The following is an 11,226-nucleotide window of genomic DNA, read 5'->3' as shown; positions in this document are numbered from 1 at the left end:
CACACGATTTTATTAAATTTATTATTCGCACTTTCTTAAAAATTTTTCAATTTTATTTTATCTTCACTATGTCTGTCCGCTTATGTAAACAAATGCACGGTAGATATATTAAGCACTGACAAAAAGGTACACTAATGTCAAACAAAAAACAGTTGGCAAAGCTATCAATCACAATAGTACACAAGAAAGATTTCTGTGTATGTGTGAATATAAATTTAATAAACAAGACTTTTGTTCTTTTGTCTTTCTTTTATATTTATTCTTTTATGTGCACTTTAAATTTCTTTGTAATAATAACACTCAAATTCAAAGATTACGCACCTTCTAAATCCAAAATTTTTATTAATGTTGAAATGGTGGTTTTTTCTTTCGAAGAAAATATGGCGATCTTAAGAAAAAACAAAGTACACAAGAAAATTAATTTGAGTGCTTCTAATAATCCGGCTCGATTGGACCAAATTTTTATGTGTGCGCAAAAAAAATAAAAATAAAAAGATAAGAAAGAGTTAAGTTTTTTCAATAAAAAGTTTATTTATTAAATTTATATTTACCTTAAAGATTCTCAATAGGGGTTGTGCACTAAGTGATCACAATGGCGTTCACTTAACAAGTGTTTAAAAAAAAACTATGCTAGTTGCGAATTATGTTATACCGTTAGCGGTTTTACTTGTTAGAATTTATCTCTACACTTTTTCAAAGATGAAAAAAGAAGTAGTTAGATAAATCCTATCGTAGTATAAAGGGAATAGAAAATAGGGTTTGAAATTAATTTCTAAAATGAACACAGGTTTTCTTAATTATCTTACCTAATATTAGTGATACAAGAAATGCACATATATCTACTCTTAAAATAAGCAGATGGGTGTCTGGTACTTTTTTGAAATTCGTACTTTTAAGGGGTGAAAATATGCAAAAAAGGTGATTTTGGTACCTTTTTTGGCCCTTGATAACTTTCTAACTAATAAACAAAATACAATTTTTGTAAATATTTTGAATATATCTCTAAAAATTAGGAGACACCTGTTTCGTACTTTTTTATAAGTTAGCCTTTTTAGGGTGTAAAAAGGGAGAAAACTAAATTTTGGTACTTTTTTTTTAGCACATTAAGAAAACTTTTTCGATTTATTGACGTATACTTATTAGATATACATATACGGATTAACTCTATAATATTTATTTAAAAAAATATTTGCTATTTTTTTGTGAAATAAAGTACCAAAAAGGGGAAAAACGGAAATTAAATTTAATCATTCATTCAGCCAATTTTTATAAAATTTGAATAATATTTAATTTACTCACAAAAAATAAGCTATTGATATATTGTTTTGAAATTCGGGTACTAAGGCCTCTATAGGATCAAATTTGGGTAAATTGTTTGAAAGCACAATTTTTCCGAAATAAATAAATGCAGATTTGAACCGTTTGTGTTATATCTGTAATATATAGAGTTATACACGGAATATTTTGTAAATTTAATTCTCGAAAAAGTGTATTCTTAGGCAAAATGGGGGAAAATGGTACCATTTTATTAGAATTTTCTACAAAGGCAGAATTTATTCCACTATTTCATCGTTCTAATTGATTTTTTTTTTAATTTTAACAATATTTATGTAGAAACAAAAAAATCTACAAGGCTCCGATTGAATAGATAATTAATCTCTAATGGGAAATTTTTGGTACTTTTTGCTAAACATATCCAGTGCATATCAAATAATTTGAAGTGATTTGTTTGGTTCTTTTCGTTTATCAATTGGTAGCTTTTGCATTTTTTATAATTTTAAACATAGAAACTAAATATACACAGTGCTGAATAAAAAATATTTTATATGGGTATATTTTTGTATTTTAACTAGTACTTTTTAATTTTGAAGGACGAAACAAAATATTCGCTGTGCTGTTATATTGAATTTAATTAAGAATTTCTCTTATCTGTTATTTTTGAAACTTCGTATTAAATATAATTTATATTATTTTTTAAATATATAATTTTACAATGTTATCACCACATGCCTTCTATATCTGTACATATATTTAGCTCATATACCTGTAATTTGCAACGAAACACAGGTAATTTATATACATATATATTACATTATTAAAATCGTTCTAATTTATTATTATTTTTAGTACCACTACCAATAATATATATAGTATATATTATGTCAAATATCACATTAGAAACGCCATAAAATTATATATTCATGAGTAATACGCAATCGATATTATTATGATATGTATAATTATTGCAGAAGGAAACTTTTACCATAAACCTGTATTACTTTTATAAAAACTACAAGTTACAATTGTTCTTCATCCAATCATATCAAATTAAATAAACATCAAACAACATTGCACAGTGGGGCAGAATTGAAATTTTTTTGGAAATAAATCTGGCATTTCTAAACGAGCACATTATGCCACAAATGATATACCAAATTAAAGTGCAATCATAATGCTTTAAAATGATGCATAAATGACTGTCATAGCATGAAAACTGTCAAAGTTATTTACAACCATATTGGTACCTCAAATTACCGCCTTTTTAAACTTGGGAAAATAATTCTATCGATTTATACAATTTTCCATTTTCTAAAAATACATTATGCAATAAATTATATAGCAAAACAAATGGCAATTTTAATGCTCTAAAATGCACAGTGGGGCAGAATTTTTTTGGAAATAAATCTGGCATTTCTAAACAGCGTAGCCAAGGAGTATTCGAGTTTAAGTTTTAAAGATGAACCCCGCAGAATCCCCAGGGACAGAGCTGTGGCTTCTCAAAGTAGGGTACCTACGATATGTAACATTTTTAAACTCGTGCCATTTTTTTGTTTTACACCCAAATACAAAGATTTTTATATTTTCTGAAAGCGCTCGACGAGAGTCACTGCGTCCTTCCGAATATGACCTATTTTTTTATCAAAACTTCAACTTTGGGCGACATGTTCTAAAATCCCAAAGCTGGGATGAGAAAACTCAAAGCAAAACTGCTCCTCAATATGTTTTCTCTTTACTCCAAAAGTATTTTCCCAGCCCTGAAAAAAATGTGAACCCTATGGGCAAAAATGTAAAAAATCCCATTTTTGGGATTTTCATTCCTATTTTTGGGAATGGCGGGATGCCCTTTGACCTTTTCATTTTTTTTTTTGCATTTTCTTATTTGAAATGACAAATTTAACAAGCGTTGAAGATTTCATTGAGTTTTGTTCATAAATAAAGATTTTGTCATATATTACATATTTGTTAAATTTCTAAAACTATGATTTATATCAAAATTTAATAGGGTCGCAGATAGCTACAACAACTTAGTCCATATTTATCCCTTAATATCTTTTTTTAGTTAGTTAGTTAGTTAGTTTGAAAGGAGGATGTATAGACTTTAAATCCGAAGAAATACACCTAGGCCTCAATAGGGCCTGTTGTGCGCTCCTCAACCAGTGCCACGGGTGGGAATCGAACCCACCAGCTCCGGTCTACCAGACTAGAACACTAACCACTAACCTACCGGAGGCCACTCTTTTTTTAGTTAGATATGGAAATTCTCGACCCTTTACAAAAAATTTCAAGCCAATATCTCAATTACATTTAAAAATATGTTCATTTAAACCTGTATCCTTTAATTTCATATTTTTCATATTTTAGTATTAAATATGACAGAACATGTTTAAATCTTATTTTTACCTATTTTTTATTTGTTTGCTTATCCTTATAAATTAAAGGTCCTATTATGCTTAAATTTTCAGAAATTTGTAACTATTTTTTACCTAAATATTTTCGACAGATCATTTCGTTCTGTTTCGTTTATGATCATGTAGGTTAAAGTATACAGGTAATGATAATTTCGATTCATTCACTAATAAGAAATATCAATGACTGAATTACAGGTTATAGTAATATAGTCCTAAATGTTAATAGGTAGACAGTTCGTAATTTTTTACTTTGGAATACCTGTAATCCATTATCGTCAAGCATCGAAAATTCATTTCAAGATATATGTTATCAATACAACTCCGGGTTCAAAAAATTTTTGTAGACCCATTGGATTTGAATATATAAAGGAGTCAAACTATTCTTCCTAATGCATCACCAAAACGACTTAAGCGAATTGTGGAAAGTATACCAACTCTCCAACATCACAATCAAATTTTACTAAAGAGGAAGCAATATCGCTTATGTTGGAACTGGGTCTCAGTCGAAATAAGTACCAAATATTAAGGAAAGCTCTGCATGAAAAAGGACACATATATTACCATCATACAAGGCGATCGAGGAAAAAAAAAACAAACTTTCCTACCATCACCTATTGCTGTTAATGATGTGGAAGCTTGTATTGATTGATCATCTTTGCTCGAAAACACAGCATCAATAATTGTGTCAGACTTTTCAGAAGACCAACTAAGGAAAATTCATAACTGTGACGTTGTCTTAATATGTAAGTGGGGATGTGACGGTTTATCAGCACTTCCAGAATACAAACAAGCTTGTGGAAGTTGGACATTAGCATACTACAAAAGTGTATTTATGTCATCATTAGTGCTATTACGAATTCGTTTATTTTCCCTTAATCCATTATCGTCAAGCATCGAAAATTCATTTGAAGATATATGGATCAATACAACTCCGGGTTCAAAAAATTTTTGTAGACCCATTGGATTTGAATATATAAAGGAGTCAAAGAAAACAACAAAAGATTTAGTGGAATATTTAAAAGATGAAATAAATTCACTGGAGCCCATTTGCATAAAAATAAAGGAATTCTCTATTAACGTATCATATCAGCTAAGCTTAACAATGATTGATGGAAAGGTCAGCAATGCCATAACAGAAACTTCTTCCTTCTGGAGATGCTCAATATGTAATGAGAAAAAGTCGCAATTCTCAAATATAAACCAAAGCAGAAGTATTAATGAAGAAGTCCTGTCTTTCGGAATTTCACCACTTCATGCAAGAATACGATTTTTGGATTACTTTTTACACATAGCATACGATCTCAAATATAGAAGTGTGCCAGAGAATCTTACTAAATCAACAAAAAATAATGAAGAATTGAAAGAACTGAGAGCTGCGGAAAAAAGCAGAATCCAAGAAGAATTTAAAGTTCAGATGGGATTAAACATCGACAAACCACTTCCAAGTTGCGGTAGTACAAATTACGGTAATACGGCGAGAAGGTTTTTTCGTTATTTTGAAATTACTTCAAAAATAACTGGAATCGACAAGGAGTTGCTTCGAAGAGTTAACACTATTTTAATGGCACTGAATAGTAAACATAAAATTAATGGAAATCGATTTGGGGAATATACATCTGAAATTTCTAAATTACTTGTATCTCTGTATCCATGGAGGGAACTAACACCAACAGTACACAAAGTATTATGTCATGGTCAAATAATAATTGAATCGAATATTCTTCCACTTGGAGAGTTAACAGAAGAAGCCCAGGAAGCGAGGAATTGAGATTTTAAGCATGTTCAACTTTTCAGCTTAAGAAAATGCTCCAGGCAATCACAGAATGAAAATATTTTTAATAGTTTACTTCTATCTTCTGATCCTGTTCTTTCAACTATGCGAAAAAGATGGATTTGTTATGAAAATCTATCATCTCAAAACGAGGAAGATTTAAAGGACTTATATTACCTTCTGGATATGTATACCGATATGACAGATTATTTTATAAAAAATAAGTAGTGTTAGGAATTAACTATATAAGTAGGTTGTAAGAATTAATTGTATTATGTTTAAGATAAACAGTTCAAATAAAAAAAGCTATTATACTAACTGATGATATTGTATTAAATTGTGTTTTATATTTCGGTGGGCGGGAAAGGTGGTTTGTGTGGGGTGATTTAGGTGTTGTTGTGCGTTTCTCATAATAAAATTATATTTTTTTTATTGTATATACAATGTTATAGTCTTTAATAAAATAATTAACTAAATAATTTTTAAAAATTGTCCAAATATTTTATTCAACACCAAATGTATATTCTGTCATACTTAATACTAAAATATGAAAAAGATGAAATTAAAGGACACAGGTTTAAATGATCATATTTTTGAATGTAATTGAGATATTGGCTTGAAATTTTTTGTAAAGGGTCGAGAATTTCCATATCTAACTAAAAAAAGATATTAAGGGATAAATATGGACTAAATTGTTGTAGCTATCTGCGACCCTATTAAAATTTTGATATAAATCATAGTTTTAGAAATTTAACAAATATGTAATATATAACAAAATCTTTATTTATGAACAAAACTCAATGAAATATTCAACGCTTGTTAAATTTGTCATTTTAAATAAGAAAATATAAAAAACAAAATTTAAAAGATCAAAGGGCATCCCGCAATTCCCAAAAATAGGAATGAAAATTCCAAAAATGGGATTTTTACATTTTTGCCCATAGGGTCCACATTTCTTTCAGGGCTGGGAAAATACTTTTGGAGTAAATAGAAAACATATTGAGGTTTCCAAAACTGCTTTCAGTTTTCTGATCCCAGCTTTGGGATTTTAGAACATGTCGCCCAAAGTTGAAGTTTTGATAAAAAATAGGTCATATTCAGAAGAACGCAGTGACAGCATTTAAAAAAAAATATGACAAGTTTTTTGCGCCAAAGCATTCTGCGTAAAGATACCTTTTAGAAAACTATATAATTGTTATATGTTCTTAAAGAAAATTTTATTTTATTAATAAAAGAGTTAAGACACATTTTGGGCAAAAAAACGGCAAAAATCTAAAATTTTTTGAATTTTTAAATTAAAAAACGTATATTTTTGGATCTGTAAATGACATTGATCTGAAATTTTTTGTATATTATTGGAAATTTTGTTGTCTAACTAGCAAGAAAAAATTGGTACAAAATTACGCCCGGTATTCAAAAAAAGGCGGACCAAGGTATGGTAAATTTTGTATCACTAAATTTTTAAATGCCTATAACTCGGATATTAAGAGATAAGTAGTATGTCCAAGCATGTTTTTTCAAGATCTCGCAGAGCGCTTTCAGAAAATATAAAAATGTATTTGGGTGAAAAACAAAAAAATGGCACAAGTTTAAAAATTTTACATGTCGTAGGTACCCTACTTTGAGCCGCCACAGCTCCGTCCCTGGGGCATCTGCGGGGTTCATCTTTAAAACTTAAACTCGAATACTCCTTGGCTCACGCCAAATTTTATCCCGATCGGATCAGTCGTTTAGAAATGCCAGATTTATTTCCAAAAAATTTCCATTCTGCCCCACTATGCGATCCTTCAAATTGACCATTTTTTAGACGAACACATTATGCATAAATGTCATAGCATGAAAATTGTCAAAGTTACTCACAACCATATCGGAACCTCAAATTACCGTCTTTTTAAACCTGGGCAAATAATTCTACCAATTGGCCATTTTCTAAAACTCTATTATGCAAAAAATGTTATACCAAAACAAATGGCAATTTTAATGCTTTAAAATGGTGCATAAACGACTGTCCTAGCACAAAAACTGCCAAAGTTAATTGCAACCATATCGGAACCTCAGATTACTGCGTTTATTAAACATATAACAATAATTCTACCGATCTATCAAATTGACCAATTTCTAAAAATGCACATTATGCTACAAATGATATACCATATTAAAGTGCAATCATAATGCTTTAAAATGATGCCTAAATGACTGTCATAGCGTGAAAACTGTCAATGTTATTTGCAGCCATATCGGAACCTTAAAATACCGCCTTTTTAAACCTGGGAAAATAATTCTACCGATCTATCCAATTAGCCATTTTCTATAAAAATATATTATGCAACAAATTATATACCAAAACAAATGGCAACATGAAAACTGTCAAAGTTATTCACAACCATATCGGAACCTCAAATTACCGCCTTTTTAAACATGGGAAAATAATTCTACCGATCTATCCAATTGGCCATTTTCTAAAGATACATTATGCAATAAATTATATACCAAAACAAATGGCAATTTTAATGCTCTAAAATGGTGCATAAACGATTGTCCTAGCACGAAAACTGCCAAAGTTGACTGCAACCATATCGGAACCTCAGATTACTGCATTTGATACATAGAACAATAATTCTACCGATCTATCAAATTGACCAATTTGTAAAAACACACATTATGCTACAAATGATATACCATATTAAAGTGCAATCATAATGCTTTAAAATGATGGCTAAATGACTATCATAGCGTGAAAACTGTCAATGTTATTTGCAGCCATATCGGAACCTCAAATTACCGCGTTTTTAAAGCTGTGAAAATAATTCTACCGATCTATCCAATTGGCCATTTTCTAAAAATATATTATGCAATAAATAATATACCAAAACAAATGGCAACTATAATGCAATAAAAAGATATATAAACGACTGCAATAACATGAAAACTATAAAAGATATTTGCAACCATATCGGAGCCTTAAATTACCGCATTTCTAAGCCTGTTCCAATAAATATACCGATCTATCTAATTTTTGTAAAAATTCATTATGCCACAAATTCTACACCAAAACAAACTGCAACTGTAATGCTTTAAAATGATGCATAAACGATTGTCCTGGCATGAAAACTGTGAATGTTATTTGCAACCATATAGGAACAACAATTCCACCGATCCTTCAAATTGACCATTTTTTAGACGAACACATTATGCCACAAATGATATACCAAATTAAAGTGCAATCATAATGCTTTAAAATGATGCATAAATGACTGTCATAGCATGAAAACTGTCAAAGTTATTCACAACCATATCGGAACCTCAAATTATCGCCTTTTTAAACCTTGGAAAATAATTCTATCGATTTATCCAATTGGCCATTTTCTAAAAATACATTATGCAATAAATTATATACCAAAACAAATGGCAATTTTAATGCTTTAAAATGGTGCACAAACGACTGTCCTAGCACTGCCAAAGTTAATTGCAACCATATTGGAACCTCAGATTACAGGAATTATTAAACATAGAACAATAAATCTACCGATCTATCAAATTGGCCTATTTCTAAAAATACACATTATTCTACAAATGACACACCACATTAAAGTGCAATCATAATGCTTTAAAATGATTCATAAATGACTGCCATAGCGTGAAAACTGTCAATGTTATTTGCAGCCATATCAGAACCTAAGCTACAGCGTTTTTAAAGCTGTGGAAATAATTCTACCGATCTATCCAATTGGCCATTTTCTAAAAATATATTATGCAATAAATTATATACCAAAACAAATGGCAACTATAATGCAATAAAATTATATACAAAATAAATGGAATTTAATGCATATAAAAGATATATAAACGACTGCTATAAAATGAAAACTATAAAAGATATTTGCAACCATATCGGAGCCTTAAATTACCGCATTTCCAAACCTGTACCAATAAATATGCCGATCTATCCATTTTTTTTTAAAATTCATTATGCCACAAATTATACACCAAAACAAAGTGCAACTGTAATGCTTTAAAATGATGCATAAAAGATTGTTCTGGCATGAAAACTGTCAAAGTTATTTGCAACCATATCGGAACCTTAAATCACAGCGTTTTTAATAACATAGAACAACAATTCTACCGATCCTTCAAATCGACCATTTTTTAGACGAACACATTATGCCACAAATGATATACCAAATTAAAGTGCAATCATAATGCTTTAAAATGATGCATAAATGACTGTCATAGCACGAAAACTGTCGAAGTTATTCACAACCATATCGGAACCTCAAATTACCGCATTTCTAAACCTGGGAAAATAATTCTACCGATCTATCCAATTGGCCATTTTCTAAAACTACATTATGCAATAACTTCTATACCAAAACAAATGGCAATTTTAATGCTTTAAAATGGTGCATAAACGACTGTCCTAGCACGAAAACTGCCAAAGTTAATTGCAACCATATCGGAACCTCAAATCACAGCGTTTTTAAACATAGAACAACAATTCTACCGATCCTTCAAATTGACCATTTTTAGACGAACACATTATGCCACAAATGATATACCAAATTAAAGTGCAATCATAATGCTTTAAAATGATGCATAAATGACTGTCATAGCATGAAAACTGTCAAAGTTATTCACAACCATATCGGAACTTCAAATTACCGCCTTTTTAAACCTGGGAAAATAATTCTACCGATCTATCCAATTGGCCATTTTCTAAAAATACATTATGCAATAAATTATATACCAAAACAAATGGCAATTTTAATGCTTTAAAATGGTGCATAAACGAAAAATTGTTCTGGCATGAAAACTGTCAAAGTTATTTGCAACCATATCGGAACCTCAAATCACAGCGTTTTTAAACATAGAACAACAATTCTACCGATCCTTCAAATTGACCATTTTTTAGACGAACACATTATGCCACAAATGATATACCAAATTAAAGTGCAATCATAATGCTTTAAAATGATGCATAAATGACTGTTATAGCATGAAAACTGTCGAAGTTATTCACAACCATATCGGAACCTCAAATTACCGCATTTCTAAACCTGGGAAAATAATTCTACCGATCTATCAATTGGCCATTTTCTAAAAATACATTATGCAATAAATTATATACCAAAACATATGGCAATTTTAATGCTTTAAAATGGTGCATAAACGACTGTCCTAGCACGAAAACTGCCAAAGTTAATTGCAACCATATCGGAACCTCAAATCACAGCGTTTTTAAACATAGAACAACAATTCTACCGATCCTTCAAATTGACCATTTTTTAGACGAACACATTATGCCACAAATGATATACCAAATTAAAGTGCAATCATAATGCTTTTAAATTAATGCATAAATGACTGTCATAGCATGAAAACTGTCAATGTTATTCACAACCATATCGGAACTTCAAATTATCGCCTTTTTAAACCTGGAGGAAAATAATTATACCGATCTATCCAATTGGCCATTTTCTAAAAATACATTATGAAATAAATTATATACCAAAACAAATGGCATATTTTAATGCTTTAAATGGTGCATGCAAACGAAAACTGCCAAAGTTAATTGCAACCATATGGGAACCTCAGATTAGTGCGTTTATTAACATACACGAACAATAATTCTACCGATCTATCAAATTGACTAATTTCTAAAAATACACATCATGCTACAAATGATATACCATATTAAAGTGCAATCATAATGCTTTAAAATGATGCCTAAATGAACTGTCATAGCGTGAAAACTGTCAATGTTATTTG

The 11,226-nt window shown here is 30.0% G+C and overlaps 1 long non-coding RNA gene across 1 annotated transcript; it reads left to right on the top strand.

The window, feature by feature from the left end:
• The first annotated feature begins 283 nt into the window (after positions 1 to 283).
• Positions 284 to 2,389, top strand: LOC124420446. The gene is made up of 3 exons (XR_006941212.1): positions 284 to 505; positions 2,036 to 2,067; positions 2,128 to 2,389. It is a non-coding gene; the product is annotated as an uncharacterized LOC124420446 (long non-coding RNA).
• The last annotated feature ends 8,837 nt before the right edge of the window (positions 2,390 to 11,226 follow it).

This window comes from Lucilia cuprina, chromosome 5 (assembly GCF_022045245.1).
Source record: "Lucilia cuprina isolate Lc7/37 chromosome 5, ASM2204524v1, whole genome shotgun sequence".
Taxonomy (NCBI): Eukaryota; Metazoa; Arthropoda; class Insecta; order Diptera; family Calliphoridae; genus Lucilia; species Lucilia cuprina.
Note: the sequence above shows the minus strand (reverse complement) of the source record. Positions and strands in the feature narration are given on the sequence as shown.